Source organism: Sorex fumeus, unplaced genomic scaffold, assembly GCF_029834395.1.
Source record: "Sorex fumeus unplaced genomic scaffold, SorFum_2.1 ptg000029l, whole genome shotgun sequence".
NCBI classification, from domain to species: domain Eukaryota; kingdom Metazoa; phylum Chordata; class Mammalia; order Eulipotyphla; family Soricidae; genus Sorex; species Sorex fumeus.
In genome coordinates this window covers 10,114,201-10,133,175 of record NW_026606086.1, presented here as the reverse complement: position 1 = coordinate 10,133,175, position 18,975 = coordinate 10,114,201, and the positions used below count along the sequence as shown (strand labels likewise).

General features: G+C 37.7%; 1 protein-coding gene across 1 annotated transcript in view; it reads left to right on the top strand.

Annotated features, from left to right (window-relative positions):
* The window catches only part of WDR72 (WD repeat domain 72), a 224,983-nt gene that overhangs the window by 186,037 nt on the left and 19,971 nt on the right, over positions 1-18,975 (top strand). The window lies entirely within an intron of this gene.

Here is an 18,975-nt window from a genome sequence, read left to right as displayed (position 1 = left end):
GCTATTATGTACTGGCTCTAGTCAAAATATTGCCGTTTGAACCATCAGAAAGGACTTGCCATTATTTCCCAATGCAATTATACTTATTCTTTGAACTTTTATCAGTATGGGCAGTTTACTGGACTGGGTTCACCAGATAATTGCCAGGTCGGTGCCAAGTCAGCCTTCTTCACATGGATGATTTGGGTAGTATAGGTGACAGATGATAAGTCAGTTCCATCCATCCATGTAGAGGAGCACTGCTGGATGTCACCCTGCTGATTTCCAGACCCTTGGAGAGACAGTCTTTCCAGAGACAGTGATAAGAACCTGTGAAGTCCCAGCAGAAAAGGGGAAAGCAGCTTATTTGCAGAGCAACAATAAGTAAAATGAAAGAGTAGGATATAAATATTCACTTCTGAAAATAATGCCATGCCTTACAGTTTTTCAAAGCTGAAAATGCGTAAATAACTTTCATAAGAATTTATACCTAATACAGAAGTTAATCGGTTTATGTTTTCTCAAGGGTTGATAATGTACATACTCCATTTTTTACCTTTGCTTTATCACTGTGACTTTGTTAAACATTTACACTGGCAAGTGCAGTATTATTATAGATTTCCTTTGGACTGCAAGAACACGATAGATTCTCACTCAAACATGTTTTAAAAAAAATATGAAAGAATTCAAAATTATTCAAATAAAATGAACAAATCTGTCTTATCTTATTTCGTAAAAAAATGATAGTTTCCTTTATCTGAGAGTACTAAAAGACATTTTTTTAAGGTAGTGGATATAAAATGCTTTATTTATTTATTTATTTTGGTAAATTAATCCTACAAACAATGGATAGGAACCTTTATTCTTATGATTTCAAGCCAGTGACCCAGAGAGAATGATCAAATAAATAATCTGAATGTTTTAGGCAATACAATGGAAAAGTAGGGACAATTGAGAGAAATATGAAATATTAGGATTTGTTGTTTTTAATTAGAAATTAGAGAACTTTTTAAAAAAAATTATCAGCGAAACACCATGAAATATAGTTGTAGACTTACAAATTTTTGTACTTGGGTTTCAGTTATACAATGATCAAGTACCCACCCCTCCACCAGTGCCCATTGTCCACCACCACATATCCCAGTGTCCTTTCCACCCCCCATCATCCCCACCCCACTCTGCCTCTGTGGCAGGGCATTCCTTTTGTAGAGATTAGAGAACTTTTAAAGGAAATCACAAATGAGTATTTAGTGGGGCTGGAGAGATTGCACAGAGGACAGGGCACTTGCCTTGCATGTAGTCAATCTGAGTTCTATATGTGGCATACCATATGGTGTCCTGTAAACTGCTAGGAGTAATTCCAGAGTGCAGAAGCAGAAGTAATCCTTGAGCATCACCAAGTCTGTCCCAAAACAAAACTCTAGTGCTATAGCACTGTCCTCCCATTGTTCAGCGATTTGCTTGAGTGGGCATCAGTAAAACTTCCATTGTGAGACTTGTTACTGTTTTTGGCATATTGATTATGTCACAAGGAGCTTGCCAGGCTTTGCTGTGTGGGGGGGATACTCTCGGTAGCTTGCCAGGCTCTCCGAGAGGATCAGAGGTATCGAACCCGGGTCGGCCACGTGCAAGGCAAATACCCTACCTGCTGTGCTATTCCTCCAACAAAACACCAAATAAAGATATGTATTTAGTTCAACAAGAAGGAGGGGAGGGACAAAAGTGAAAAGGAGGTGTTGATCAAAAAAGGGAAAAACTAGGTGCTTTCTTTACATGCAGCTGACCCAGTTGCCAGCACCAAAAACAGCACCACCAAATCTGACCCAAAATCAAAATAAGTAAATGAATAAATAAAGATATAGGCAGTAGAGCATGGTTTAAAAAATGAAAAATACTGAGATATATCAAAACAGAGAAAAAAAATGAAAATATTATAAAGTGAACTACAAATTTGTGGCATTTAAAACATTATAGCTAAATATGGTCATCTCCACATTGTCTTTTATGATGAAAGAAATATGTCGGAATATTCGATATGCCAAAAACTGTACCAAGACTCGCAATGGAGACATTACTGGGCGGCTCCAGCAAATTGCTGAACAATGGGAGGACAGTGCAACAGTGCTACAATTATCTTTAATCTACTTTACTGCTGAGATTATGTAAAATTAAAGGGGAGAGTTTCCTCATCCTTATGTTATAGATTTAACGTGAATGTCCTTTCTCCAATCTTGAAAATCTACTAAACAAAACTCTATTTAGGAATTCTAAATCTACTAAGTGAAATCACTGGGGCCAGATTTGTCTTTCAGTTATTCCAGATGAAAACATTTAATTATTATTTGTCTCTCCTATTTTCATAAATGAATAAAACTGTTTGCACACCACCTCTCAACTTCTTCCCTAAAAGGGGTTTATTTTGTGTTTTCCCTACAATGAGCATTATAGGAGAAAGGAACCCAGAAACAAGCAGCTTTCATTGATCCGAGGATGTACCTACTATCTCACTTGGTGATGAGAGATGGAGTAGGGCCTTATTAAGGTAGGAAGAGAGACCAGATCATCCTGAGAATAATAGGCTTAGAGGCAGTTAGAACACCCTCATTTAGGGATAGGGGCAAAGCTAGTCAAATAGTGTCTAATCTCTGAGATGGCTGAGAAAGGCCGCTGCAGCTCTCCCCCTGGGCGCCTGGGTTCGGGTGGGCTCAGGCCTTGGGGCAGACAGTGGAGGAAAAGAGGGCCAAGCCAGTTAATTGATCAGGTGCCTTTTATTCCATTCTCCCCACTCGCCTGTTCCAGTCTCTCTGAGCCCCCAATTCTAGTCTCACACTGCCCTTCATTCCCATTTCCCCTGTCTCTCTGGCTCATCTCTCCATGCTCCATCTTGCAGCCTGAGCTCTCTCTCTCCACGCCCCTGCTCCTGTATTCTATGTCTACATCCGTATCTCTGTTCTTCTTGCTAGTCTTTCCTCTTTCGATCTCTAGCCCTGCTCTCTCTCATTCTCTCCAGCTCTCCTGTCTCTCCACCTCTGCAGAACTCTGGGCCAACACTGCACCCAATCTGATAGCAAAATCAACATAAGAAACTCTTCTGACTGCCAGGCTCAAGGACAGAAACATCACTTAGGGGTGTTACAAAGCCCTTCCTGACTGCCCAAGGGCAAAATACCTCCTAAGGTGTTTTTCTCCTTTCCTCAGTCCAATAACTATCAACATCTTAATACTAGAGGCTTGTAGGGCAGCTCTCCTGGGAACATCTTGCCACAGACTCGGACTACAGTGCTCATGCCAGATTAATCTTTCCTAATCCTAGCAGGGTTTGAATCTAGTTATTACTTTTTGGACCATGACAGCATTTGTCCCTGACCATGCTCTTAACTTATAGTTAAGCATTATGGCACTTTGGCCAGGCCCTTTTCGATGCCAGGGTAGCACATTGCTCACGGCTTGCCCTGGACCCATCCAGTCCCTCGTCAGGGCCCTGGTTTTGAGGGTACTAGAAAGTAAGGGCAGCTAAGACTTAGGTTGAGAGAACAGAAGCCCAAAAGGAAAATATCACTGAGTCAAATGACTCCCACATTAAAAAAGCATAGCTTTTACTGTCTTCTTGTGTCCATACCAAAAGGACATTGCTCTGAATAAACTATGCAAAGGACTTAAGGAGAAGAGAAAAACAAAATTTACAAGTTAACAGAGCACAAAGAAAGAAGTTTACAAATAAACACAGAGGAATGGGAATACGCTGAAGGGAGCAACCCAATAAGCCTAAACTACTTGAGGCTATGCAGGAAGGACAAACCAATGTAATCCTACAAAATAGGTTTGGGACAGGTAGCTTTCTGAGGCAGATGGAGGAAAGCAGGCATTATTTTCGTAGGATTTGCTGGTACCATCTGACTGGCTGTGTGTCTGTTATCCTGTCTTATTTAGCAAGCCCGCTCCTCTTCTTGTATTTGCCCATTTCTCCCTACTGTTCTTGTGCTATTTTGCATCTCCATCTCTCAGTGTTTCCTTCCTTTCTGTCTTCAGTCTTCACTGAAGCCTTTGTGCATGGTATGTGCTTCCTATATCAGTGTAAATTTCCTTAATCTTCTGGCTCTCCGTCTTACTATTCTTTTTAAAATTTTGTAACCCCTCCTCCCCCCGCCCACAAGGAATTCTGAGGGGGAGTCACAGGACACTTTACCTGATTGCCACACCTGAGAGGTCTGTGCTCAGCTCTGATAATGTAGTGCTGTTCCTGCCATATGCTACAGCATTTCAAGGTTACAGCTGGCAGTGGCTGGGGGCCAGGCAGAACCTGGATCACTCTCTGCATAAGAAAGCTTGTGCAGACAAACTCAGAACCTGGCAAATGATGTCCAATAGTTAATCAACTCAGATTAATATCCCCTAATCTCTCCATTTCAGTTTTCTAAATTCCAAAATGAATATTCTAATATCTGTCCTGTATCAGGCTGGAGCGATAGCACAGCAGGTAGGGCGGCACGCCTTGTATGCGGCCAACCTGATTTCGATTCCTCCATCCCTCTCGGAGAGACGGCAAGCTACCAAGAGTATCCTGCTGACAGAGCAGAGCCTGGCAAGCTCCCCGTGGCGTATTCGATAGGCCAAAACCAGTAAGAAGTCTCACAATGGAAGCGTTACTGGTGCCCGCTCTAGCAAATCAGCAACGGGAGGACAGTGCTACTACAGTGCTACTGTCCTCCTATATCTAGTAGCCCAGTGGCACCAGCTGGCACCAGTCATGTTCTTGCATCTCTCCTCAACCCCACTTGCTGGTTAATGTGAAAATATCCACACCTCTGTGCTGAGAACTGGTGCACTAAAAGAGTTCGACATGTTTTATTCATCTGAATCTTAAATGCCTTAGTAAACTTGATGCCAATTGAACAATAATTAGCTCTCAGTGGCATTTCTGTTTTTGCCAGTTATTCAGAATTGTCGATTTGCTCGAGCGGGCCCAGTAACGTCTCCATTGGAGACTTTGTTGTTACTGTGTCTGGCATATCGAATACTCTCGGTAGCTTGCCGGGCTCTCCGAGAGGGGCGGAGGAATCGAACTCGGGTCGGCCATGTTGGCCGCTTGTAAGGCGAACGCCCTACCCGCTGTGCTATCGCTCCAGCCCACTTCTCCCTTCTCTCTACATTCAGAATTGTGACGATGTAGTGAGGTTTTATCTTAATGCCTTATTGTTTTTGTTCACTGAGTAGTAACCAAGAACAACAAAATGATTTAAATTACACTCTGCTCACTTCTGTTATGGTGTTATAGTATTATAAGGAAAGCAATATTTTATTAAATGGCCTTTTTTCCAATTCAGAAAGTGGCAAGTTTAACATGAAAGTGAATACAATTCTCAGTAGATAACTGAAAAAAGTACATAGCAAGATAAGAGTAATTAGCTAAACTGGGATTTGGTCAGATTCTAAGCATATTTTTAATTTCAAAGAAAGCCAAGAAAATATTTTTAAGTGCACTGTGCATTTTCTTAATTAGAGATGTAAGTATATATAATTACCAAGCCAATTTTCTATGATAACAAAATATAAATGATTAAAACTGTAAGAATAAATAGTAGAGAACCGTATTTCCATTTTTAAATGAAAATGTCGAAAATTCCAGACTAAATCACTATGCTATTCAAGTAAGCATCAACATTTCCACAAATTACCACAACAGAAGTATCTATATGGTTTAATACTCTGTGTGTCTAAATCCTTGATCTGATCATAAGGGAAAATGAAACATCTTACAGATAGGTAGGCTCATTCAGAAGATGCTCAGAAAATCACCCTGCGGGTAACATAAATATAGAAAAAGGGATTTTTATAATTTTCCAGTGCTGAAAATAACAAAGGAAACCAGAATCTGAAAGAAAAACCTTAGCCACTGCTTAGTATTTACTAAGTTTAATGGCTGAATGAGGAATCAAGAAAGAACTCACCTTAAAACAATAGAAACATTTCTATAAATATCTCTGTTCGTGACATAACGGCCTTAAGACCAATCTTCCTTTCTGCTGCATAAGGCTAAAATGGTCTAGCCCCTCCAGCCTAGTGGAGAGAGCTCATTAGCTGAGCTGTCTGTGTGTGTGTGTCTGCCATCAGCATCTGGTGAAAGGGGCAACACTGACCCTGCCAGATTTGGGTCATGAGGTCAACAGGTCTCATTTATTATTCAAAATTGCTTTCTGACCTTTTATCTGCTAGGTCAAAGGACGTTGTATTTCAGTTGGTTGTATTTTTTAATGATGAAGCCACTACCTTGGCCAGACAATAAAATTATTTCTCTTCTTCTGGGCATTATGATTTTCTTCTCCACCTAAAAATGTAATATTTTGAATCGTTGACTACAGCAAGTTGATTAGAGTCTATAGTTTTGATCTTTATTTTACTTTTCATTATGTTTCTAGTGTGTCGTCATATGATACTGCTCGCACTGGTTTAGCCATTTTCTTGGCTGGGATTCAAAATTTTATCTCACATTTGGAATTCTACCACTTCCTGGAGACCTACAATCTACAAAAGCTAGTGCTTGCCATGCTAACTCTCTAAGAGTTCGGTAGTTATTAGTTTCCAAAGTAAATAGAGGGTGAAATCAAATGATGTTAGATATTTCCCAGTCTTGGAAGAGAAATAAGTGATTGAAAAGAAAAGAGTGTCTTCCAACTCAAAATGCTTGGCAGAATTCTTAGTATACATGTTTTCCATCATCCCCCCAAAAAGGTTTTACTAATCACCTTATTATTTTCTGTATCTCATCTTATAAAACATAAGGATAGAAAAGTAATTTAAAACCTAGTCCACGAGAGAATAGATTTGAACATATTCAGACAGCTATTTGCATTCTATAAAATTATCTATAAACATTTAACAAGCAATATTACAGAAAATTTAGACTCCTGCAATGGCAGATTGGATCACTGTGCAAATTGACAATGTTCCTAAGGAATGGTTTTGTCTTTTGTAAAACAAAAGTCAAAGGTCACACTGGTCCTGCCCTTGACGCAGACACTTGAAATGTGACCATGTGCGCTGTGACACTGCCTATGATGAATAACTCTGACAAGCTAGTAAACAAATAGTAGAGACTATGTGGCATTCACGAGCCCAGTGAGGCATTAATATATTATACAGCTAAAGCCTCAACTCTCATCTTGGATACATAGCTTTGTGACCAATATGAAATTTCCTGATATTGACTTGGTGTCTCAGTGAATTTATACATAGAATTTATACATACTAGTACACATACACACACGTGCACACACATGTACACACATAGATGTGAGCAATTCATTTAGGAATAGTATAAAAATGTTAGATGACACTTATGAGGTATGTCAAGCAACCACATTCTTTCTTTCTCTGAATATTCTTAGCAGCAGATGGTCAAATAGTCACCTTCCTTCCTGTTTTCATACCTGATTTTATAGGACCATTATTCTAAATAGGTTCTAAACTACCAGACCAGGTCAGAAGTTTTTTTTCTCAACAGATGGTGTGCACTTGTGCAAGTATTTGTCTGTATGTTTATATGCATATACACATACAAATATGGGCACCTATGTTTATATGTGTGCACATTTGTGTGTGTATGAATGCGAGTGTGCTTATGTGTATGTATCAATATTTTAAGTCTTCCACATCAAAATTATCACACTGAATCTCTATCTGTTACTTTCTCCACTAATGCTTTTCAATAGCAAAATCAATAGGGTTTTTTACCTCTAATTTTGTTGTCTTTTTATGCAAAAACATTATTTCCTCCCCAAATGTTTCCATTTTATTTACTGACCTGTGACCAACTTTTTCCCCCTTTAAATTTTATTCTTTTAAAGCGCTGTTACCTACAAAGTTATTCATAGTTGCATTTTAGACATACAGTGCTGCATCACTGATCCCACAATGAGTGTCAGTTTCTCTCCACCAAAGTCCCGAGATTCCCTCCCTGTGCCCCAAACCTGCCTTCCTTCAGAAGCACCTTTTAAAAGTTGGGTTATTAAAGTTTGGTTCTTATAATTTTAGTGTCATTGACTCTTTGGTATGATTCTGTTTTTATAACCTGAGCTATTTGACAGTTGAATCTTGAAGTAATTGTATTATGTGCCATCACTAACTGTAAGTGGGTTTCTTATGTTGTTTTTGATTATTATATGGCATTACAACTGTGTGTTTACAAGGAAGCACATTCATGGTAATAAATTTGTATACCCTGCAGAAAGAGGGCATGCTTATTTATGTAGAGTTTCATAAAGGACTTTCCACAGAGGTGGTACTGGAAACAGAAATGAGGACAATGGTTTTGAACAAATTTATGCTTGCTCTACATACAGTCAGTCAAATGATCTACATACAGTCAAAATGATCTTTTTAGAATGCAATTTTTATCACTGGGAGGCATCTCATTGCCTACTGGACACTATACTATAATGCTGCAGTGATCAAAACAGTGTGTTACTGGAATAAAGAAAGACTCTTTGACCAGTGATCAGAATAGAATATCCAAGGATAAACCCACATATATGTGGTCAGCTAATTTTTGATAAAGAAGCTGAGAACAGGAAATGGAATAAAGACAACCTCTTCAGCAAAAGATGTTGGGAGAATTGGATAAACCACATGCAAGAAATTAAAGCTGAATCTATATCTCACACCTTACAGAAAAGTCAACTCAAACTGTATCAATGACCTTGAGTTCAGACCTGAATCTTTAAAGTACCCTAAGGGAAATATAGGCATAATGCTCCAAGACCTAGACCTCAAAGGAGTCTTCAACAATATCGTATCCTTTGGCAAAGGCTACCATATTCAAACTAAATATCTGGAACTACATCAAACTAAAGAGTTTCCTTATGGCGAAATAAACACTGGCTCAAGCTAAAGACAGCTGAGTGGGAGAAAATATTTGCATTCAACACATTAGATAAAAAGTTGATATCCAGGATATATGAAGTACTCACAAAGATCAATTTAAAAAAATCTAAAAAATCCACCCAAAAATGGGGAGAGGAAATGAATAAGAACTTCACCGAGGAAGACCAAAGCATGAAAAACAGGCACATGAAAAATGCTCATTATCACTTATTATTAAGGAAACCAAAATCAAAATCACAATGAAATATCATCTTACACAAAGAATAGCACATATAAAAATATTTGGAATGATCTCTGTTTGGCAAAGATATAATGAAAATAGGAACTCTCATCCACTGCTGGTTTGAATTTTGTCTTGTCCAACCACTGTGGAAAACAGTATGGAGGGTTCTCAGTAAACTCAGAATTGACCTCCCATATGACCCAGCCATTCTACTTTGGGGTCTTTATCCCCAGGATGGAAAAATATTCATTAAAAATAATATATGCACACCATTATTTATTGCAGCACTCAGTACAATAGCTAAGATTTGGAATCAACCTAGATATCCAACAACAGGATCATGAAGATGTGGCATATATACACAATGGACTATAACACAGCTGTAAGGAATAGTAAAATCATGCAATTCACAGCAAGATGTATAGGACTGGAAGACAGTGTATTAAATAAAGTAAGCCAGAAGAAATACAAACACAGGATGATATCACTTATATGTGGTCTTTAGAATAATTGGATGAAGGAATGCACTGTTTTAAAGGGGGGATGCTCAGATCACCCTTGGTCCCAGAGTATAGTGAGAAGGAAAGAAATAGAGTGTAGAGGAGGGAAGGAAGACAGATGAGAAGCAAAGAGGGGCAGGTCAAGGACATTCAAGTACGTGGTAGTGTTAAGGTACGACAGAGCCAAATATCCAAACCACAGAATAAACAACACTGAAATCCCAAGACCCAAACTCTAACAAACAAACTTAAAAAGGTGCCTGTCAAGAGGGCAGACTTGGAGGTTGGGGGGTGGGGTAGGGTACAGAAGGGAACCTGGGAACATTGGTAGAGGAAAGTTGACACTGATGGTGGGGTCGGTGCCAGAATATTTTATGTCTAAAACTCAACTATGAATAACTCTGCAAATCACAGTGCTTTCATAAAAATCTTTTCAAAAAATAATGCAAGTTTAATCATGCCACTTCTGTCTTTGTTTTGTTTTTGTTTTGTTTGGGGGCACACCTTGCAGTTCAGAAAACTTGTTTCTGGCTTTGTACTCAGGGATCACACCTGGTGGTGCTCAGGGACCTTAGAACCCAGTTGACCACATGCAAGGGGACTGCTCTAGCCACTGTATTATTTTTCTGGACCCAAATAATGCCACTTTTGAGTAAATCATTCAATGTCTTATCATTTCACTTAGGATACAATAAAAAAAAATCTCAGTGAGTTTCCTGGTCAGATCCTTCTACCTTTACAGCTTTTGTACTTCCATGTTCCATGCTCTATGAGGAGATTTCCCCCCAGTTCCCGGACTGGGCTGAGCTTATTCTTTCCTTAATATTTCCACAAACTTGCAAGGTGTCCAGTCTGAAATTTTTCATCATCAGCTGTTAATTTTGATTTATTCCAAAAGTTCTATTTTCAAGTATTTCCTTTAAGAGACTTATCCAGACCTCCAGTCTTGTCTCATTCATACTCTCATACCCTATAGTTTTCTTCTGTAATACTTAATTTTCATAATAAACTGTTAATTATTGATACTAATTCTATGTCTACATTTATTATCTCTAACAAGATACTAAGTCTTAAAAGCAATAGATACTTTGTGTGTCCTGTTTGCTACTCTATCCCCAATACCTGTACCCCAGAACTTATCTCAGAGTAAGGTTCACTAAGTATTCATTGTGATTTCATTTTTTCTTTTACATATGCAACATTTTTACTGTAGGTTCCCATTTATTTGTGAGGCAGTATGTACACAGAAAGCTACTAACCATTTTTCTAATCAGTCCCTATGCACTGTAGCACTGTCCTCCCATTGTTCATCAATTTGCTCGAGCAGTCACCAGTAACGTCTCCATTGTGAGACTTGTTACTGTTTTTGGCATATTGAATACTCAATGGGGAGCTTGCCAGGCTCTGCCATGTGGGTGGGATACTCTCGGTAGCTTGCTGGCTCTCCAAGAGGGATGGAGGAATTGAACCCAGGTCGGCCGCATGCAAGGCAAACGCCCTACCCACTGTACTATTTGACTACGGTCCCTATAGAAGAATATAGCATCCCTTTTCTCTATTTGACTAGCATGGTAAATGGATGGGTTTTGAAGGAAAATAAAGAATATGTTCAAGTATAATTTGATATTCAATAAGTATAAGATAGAGAAAATGTGTAACCCTATGTTGACAGACTTTAATGCACTCAAATATCATTGCCGTCATTCTGCTGTGGCTGCTTGGGCTTGGCTGGATAAGCAAACATAGTGGTCACAACCAAGACTGCCTAATCCAGCCTTTTGTTTATTCTTGTTAATGAAATTCCATCAGAACACAACCAACCCCATTAGTTCCTATTGTTTAGGGGGCTAAGTGGGGAGCTACCGGGTGAAGAGTTATCTTGATGATTCAACTGTGTAATTCAGTAGTTAAAATAGGAAATATAACCCACAGGACCTTCTAGGAAAACATTTCCTGATTCTGGTCAAAAGCTAAGAAAGGGGGAGGCAACATAGGACCTTCCGTCTCATAATGATTTTTTCAATAAGTATTCTCAGTACTTACACCAACCACTGTCTAATAAACAACAATTACTTTCAGTAAAAATTAGATTTTCCTAGTTTAATTAAACTACTGATTCGTAGAATTTTCATTAGTAAGGCAGATTTCAAGAGTCTTCCTTCTCAGAGAGATGACTGTTTTGCTAAATGAAAGATACCACAATGAATTAGAAAGAAAGCAAATATTGACAGACAGACCAATAACACTAGCAAAACCTAGAACCTAAATCCGTGGCTCAAGGTTTTATATTTCATATTCAGTAAATTTTATAGTGGTAAACATGACAAGGCAGAGATCTGGACTATTAATCAGGGCTAACATCCATGGCAGGTTCAGTAGGAGAAAGTTGATTTCTGGATCATGTGCGCTGTGGAATTTGAATGTGTGGGAAAGAGGATGGAAAGAACATAAATACTAAGTCCTGAAAGGAAGGGAAACATAACCATAAACTTTCTGCTTTGGAAAAGTCAATATTTGAATTGAAAAAAAAAACACATGCAAGGAGGTAATTGTTAGACAATAAACTATGAAACATAATGAGCTATAGAAATTTGGCAAATTTCTATAAGAGGTCAGGAATTAGGAGTACATAGACCCCCAAGCTGCTTAAAAAAACTTGTTAATTAGTACCTTTCCTTAGCTCAGCCTTTTCTATAGAAAGGGTAAAGAGACATAAGAAGAAACATTTATTTAATACCAACTACATAGGCATGGTACTGCAGCAGGTGCTTTAAATAGATTGTCTAATTTAATCACCATGGCATTGCTAAGGTCAGTAGTTCCCAATGCTGTTGCAATTAAAATCAGCTTCAGCACTCCTCATGCTAAAATTCCTGTTCAGTTACTGTGAGTTGGACCAGTCCTAGGTACATTTAGAAATTGTTTATTATGAGTGTGCCCTACAGCTTTGCAATATCTGGTGTATATGATATTTCTGCATTATTTCTGTGGAAATACTAACAGTTGCTCTGAAGAGGAGAGGCTAGGGAGATATAATTAGATAATTATATCTAGATCTAATAAAAAGAAGAAAAGAGAAAAGAAAAGAAAAAAGAAAAGGAAAGGAAAATATAGCCTTGAGAGAGTGGCTAGAGCTCTGTCATTCAGAATTACATTATAAGAAGCATCTTTGCAAGGTCTCACACACTACCTCTCACTTAATTTACTTGGGTCTGTGTCCTGATTCTTCCTGTTCGTTGTCCCTAATTGTAAAATAGAAATGTAGATCTTTATACTTTGTATGCTGCTCTCTAAAGAAAGTACAAGCTAGACATTTGTATTGCTGACACTTTTGTATTTCCTTAGAATTATAATTGCAAAACTAGATGAGCATTTAAAATGGTTTAAATTATTTAAAATGGTTCAATAAAGAGGAAAAACTTGCTCAATATATTCTTGAGCAGATAGATATTTTGAAGTTTTGATATAGTGTTGGAGGCAGACTTGGAATCTAATAAATTAACTAGAGGTTGCGTTGCTACTGTTCCAATAACCCAACTTCAAGGACCAAGAGTCATTCCTCATCTCATTATGAGAATAGATGGGAAGCATGCACCTACATGTCAGGTGGTAAGGGGACATAAGAATGGTTTATTTGGGGACAATTTAATAAAACTGGAATTTAATAGATTCTAAAATTAAGTCTTTTCATAAAGTTTGATTGTTGAAAAACACATATGTGCATGCTTAAATATGTATATACATACATATTCTCTACATGCTTTATGTTTTGACTCTTGTAGTCATATAACATGACATTCATCATATATGAATATCATTACTTGTTCGCCATCAATTTCCTGTTACATTGTGAGGTATATCATATAACAATTGCCTACCTTTTATTGAAGTTTCCTTCTCCCAGAACTTTAGATGTTGTCTGATTTACTAGGGCCTCAAAATATATCTATTGTTTAATGAGTTTAAATAAAATGTTGTGGAAGGGAATAAAAATATCCTTGAAATTAAATCTTGTCAGTACTAAAGTCCCACAAAGTATTCTTACCAAGATTCTAGTGTTCAGTATATTTATGACATCATTGTTGATTGTCCTTCTCTAAGTTCCTCCAAATTTCTTTCTAGAGAATTTTGGCCCTCATTTCCAGCTATCTCTTTGTTGCTATTAAGATAAACACAGAACAATACACCCTATTTCATTGTTGTCTATTCTCTTTGTTGTCTTTGAATTCTAAAAATATCTTCTACAATCACTTTTGATTTACAAGGCCCTTCTAGCATGTAGCTCCTCCTGTTTTAAGTGATTACAGGTCAGTGTTCTTCTATCTTGTAATATCGTATAAGCCAATAGAAAACAGGTATGTGTTTTCCATACACACGTTTGTAATGGTTTACAGAAATGGTAAAATAGACACTTAGTAACATGGTGAGAAAATCATTGGCACTCACTATGGGTTATTCCCTCAGCACTTTCTTTTGGTGGGGGCAGTGGCCACTTCTGGCGGTGCTCAGGAATTACTCCTGTCTATATGTTCAGGGCTCACTGCTGGAAGTGCTCAGGGATTACCCCTGTCTATGTTCAAGTCACTATATGTGGTTGCTGTCTATCAAACTTGGGTTGGTCACATGCAAAGAAAGTGAATTCTGTACCCAAGCACATACTCCAATTCCCAATGCCTATATGTGAATTAGTAAAGGAAGTTTATTTAAGGTTAATGCACTATGTTCTCATTTTGCTGTTGCTCCCCAAAACCAATTTCTTTGAAGTTAGCTAAAATTCTGAACATGCTCCAAGTGCACAGTAGGAATTATAGTCCAGTGAAGGGTGGTAGTCTTCATGTTGTCACTTATAGCTGCAGTCTTCCTTACCCCAAAGGAGCAAGATATAAGTGGAGTTTCCCTTACATCTGAGTAGTACTCTATCATGTATATGTAGAATATCTTCTTTATCCAGTCATAAAATTGTGCAATTTCCTGTTACAATGGTAAGTCAGCCAGAAGGAGATCAGAAAAATGCCTTGTATGTGTATAAGTACATAGGAGAATAGCAAGTGATCAAATCCAACAGAATCAAAAAACTGGTCCACATAATGGAGCTTATCACAGTGCTCTCACCACTATAGAGACCCTAAAACAATGATGAAGGGAAATTAACACTGGTTGGGTGTGTGTGTGGTTTGGAATTTTGAAACCCTATCATTGAAAGTATTGTAAAATTTTAAATCAGAGAGGCCAAAATTAACTATGTTTTCAAAATGAAATTTGTCTTACATATGAATGATGATTTACCCCAGGTTCATTTAGAAGCAAGGCCAGCCTTTTGGCTAAGATCAAGTGTAGAAGCGAGGTCAGGAATGTAGTGTGATACTGACATACACTCTGATTTAAGGTTAAGTAGGGGAGGATGATCACAGAGCAGTAACTTACGATGTGAGCTTACTTGGTAATTTTCCATTGAGAAATACCCAATGATTGATTTGATACTTTTTATATTTTATTGGATCAAGTTGCCTCACTTTTAGAATTGATTTAAACAATAGAGAAACCCCAACATATAATGAAGTCATATAGATTTTCATTTATCAATCTTTGGAAATCAGTAACGTGTGTCTCTTTTTTGTTGTGAAACCCTTGTTACGGCCAGTCTCCAGTTTTCTTTTGTGCATGTCTGCAGAAAAGACATATTCGTGGGTTCAATGTCAACTGCTTATACATGTTAATGTATCTATGATCAGCTTAGTTGTTCCATCAGTGACCACAGAATGGCCCAAAGTGTTGCTCTTTTGATCAGTGTATCTTCTGAGGCTAAGAATTTTAACCTGCTTGAGGCAAGGGAAGAACATTTGGATAAAGTCCATTCCTTCCAGTCAGGGTATATATAGATACTGCTGTATTTCTTGTTAAGAAATTTTAGATATTGCCTGTTCCTATCTGCTTGATGACTATTTTTCAGATTTCCCTATTGTAAATGATAAATACTTATTGCTTAGAACCATTGAAACTTGAAATACAAAGATTACCTTTGAGACCCAGAGACTGGTTACTACCGCCTTACCCCAGACTCCATATAGGACCTGGCACCAATTCACGCTGTTATGTTATCATAGAATTCAGTTATTTTCAATATTTAAAAATGAAAAATTTATGTAACTGATTTTTACAAATAATTTAATAGACATTTTGATGAATTTTTATATGAAATATTTTATATTAAAAGCCTTTTCTCTATATTCTGCATTATTGGAGACTGTGTGTAGTCAGTCTATTGAACACAAAACTAAGAGTTCAGGTCTAAGTTTGTAATCTTTGAAAATGAAACTTTGTGATTGAATGTCTTTTAACTGATTTTATTTTGTAACTGTAAATAAACTATTCCACTGGACTAGATTTACAAAGTTAATTCAAATACGTTCTTAAGATTTTTTCCTTATAAGAATAAGGTCTACCTTGCTATTAGTTCAAAACCCACTTTTCATATAATACTTTGTATCTTAAAATTATTGTAAGAACTCTTTTTCCTTATATCTTCTTACTAGACTCAATTATACATTTTTCCTGTGGATACCATGCTACTTTATTCTATTTTTTGCTTGAAATGTTTTTTCTTTTACATAATTCGGTATATATTCAGATGTATCAATAAGACGGTTCTTGGTGTTTCTATTTATATTAAAGAGAATTCTATTGTTAGGATTAAGAGGCAAGCCTCACATGCTGAGGGAAAAGGCAGTTCAGATAGAGAAGGGACCACTCAGATAGAGTGGAGGGCCCACTCGGGATGGGAGATACATGCTGAAAGTAGACCACAGGCCGAATGATGGCCATTCAGTACCTCTATTGCAAACCATAACACCCATAAGGAAAGAGAACAAAAGGGAATGCCCTGCCACAGATGCAGGGTGGGTTGAGGGGGATAGGATGGGGGTGGTGGGAGGGATTCTGGGATCATTGGGGGTGGAGAAAGGGCACTGGTGAAGAGATGGGTACTAAACGTAAGTACGAAAGTTGTAAGTCTGTAACTCTACCCCACGGTGATTCATTAAATAAAGAAAAAGTGATAAACTATATACAAAGTTGTCAAAAATAATGATCTCTACATAATAAAAAAAATAAGGTGTGCTCTTACTGGCATTCAAATTTTGATTATTATATTTATTATAACATGTTGGTTAGGTTATGTAATGTTTCCATGTACCTGTCAATATTTTATCTCTATTAGGTCTTAGATTGAGAACCATGTGCTAAAGTTATTTTTATTAGTTTTTTTCTCTCTTCAAGCTTCCTGCAGTCTATTTTATTAAAGTGACTGTGTTATTCTGTGCCATATATTAGTAATTAAAGTAACTTTATTATAAGTTATAGTCTCATCCATCACAAAGATCCTTCTTCGTATTTGTTTTATATGTGACTCTCATTCCACTGTGTATAGTATGTGACTGCTGCTTTTTTATCTAGTTGTATTCTGTCCATTCCTTTATTTTTACTCATCCTTAGTCTGTGTTTATTATGTGCCTCTTATGCAGTAGTGTTAGACTTTGTTAGTAATTTTTGTAATCTTTTCTTGTTATAGATTGATTAAATTCATTAAGATTTGTTGAGAATGTTGACCCATTGTATGCATATGTATGATATTATGTATTCTTTTGTTATAGGATTTATTTTATTTCATTTTTTTAAAGTCTCCTTCTAAACTTTTATTGGAGAAGAACAAAGAATTATTTGGTAAAGTTAGTTTTTGTTTGTTTCAGTGCTGAAGCATATGAATAGCTTTCATTATACAGTGCCTCAGTACCAGAGATAGTGCAGTGCCAGGAAGCTTGTTTTGCATCCAGTTGACCCAGGATTGACTCCTGGAACCTACATAGTCCCAGAAACCCCTCCAGGAGTGAACCCTGAGCACACAGCCAGGAGTAAGCCCTATTTAAAAGAAAAAAAAAAGGCCCAATCACTGCCCAGTATGCCCCCAAAACAAAAACTAAAACAAAATACCTTTTCCTTGGTTTTGTTTGCATTTCTATAGTCAATTCTCCACTATACGCAGTATTGAAACAACTTACCTTATAATATTTTAGTTCTGTTTCTGCTTTTATCTCAGCTAAGCTAATTCAAACACATTCCGATTTTGCCAATAAAAATCTCATCTTTTTTTTATTGTAGTATTTTAGCTCTTTTTTTCTCTTCCAAATGATTTTTCAACAAAATCAACATGTAGAATAATCCTGTGATCAACTGTATCTTTAGGAATAGAGTCCACAGAATTAGAAATATTTGAAACAAGCTAAGCATGTTTTTTATAAGATATGGCAGAGTTGAATAAAAATATCTCACCTTAGACTATATTACCTTTAATAATCAGATTTTTTTTTGTTTTTAATTGGATTGGAGAATGCTAAAACATCTTTGAGTTGGAGTTTACAAGAAGATGATCCCAACTGTTTCTACTAGATCAGTGAGGCTGACCACATCATCATGTCAAAGCTCAGGCAAAAACCTTAATCCTACTTATTATATTTTATTTTTTAACCAGCTATTGCAGCCCAGTGTTTATTAGCCTTCTAAGTACTACATGTGCTTTGTCACTGCTTTGGAAGGTTTGCCACTGAATTGTTACTGTTAAAATGCTTTTGCTTCACTGTCATTAGAAGACTCAGTTTTTTTAGCTTCGGACACTTCCTGACCATGTTACCATTAGGATGCTCATTCAGGAAGCTAGGGAGATAGTTCAGAAGGGGTGAGGTGCACTTTTGAGATTCAGAATTCCATCTTGGGGAGCTGGAGTGATAGCATGGCGGGTAAAGTGTTTGCCTTGCATGCAGCCAACCAGGGTTGGATTCCCAGCATCTCATACACTCCTCCGAGCACCACCAGGAGTAGTTCCTGAGTGCACGAGTAAGGAGTAACCCCTGTACATTGCCAGGTGTGACCTAAAAAGCAAAAAAAAAAAGTAGAATTTCATTTTGGGACTGCATGGCACTTGAGCATCTTTGGGTGTATTCCTGATGACTGGTAGCCCCCATTACCATTGCTGGGCTGAGAACTGGGCCATCAGACCCTCACTGCTGGTATGACTGGAAGTGATGCCAGCACTCTCCAGCCACAGTGGTGAGATACCTATAAACACTAACAAGCGTGGCTAGAGTGGATAAGGTGGATGCTACAGTGAATAAGGTTGCATACAACTGAGCCAGGTTTGATCCCCAGCACCCAGTATGGCCCCCAAGCCTGCCATAGGTGATCCCTGAATGTAGAGCCAGGAGTTAGCCCTGAGGACTGCAGGGTATAGCGCACAAATTAAAAACCTAGCAATAGGCTTGGAGATAGCTCAATGGGTTCAATGTGTGCTTTGTAGGCAGAAGATCTGCATTGGATTGAGTCCAGCATGGTCCCTGAGCATAA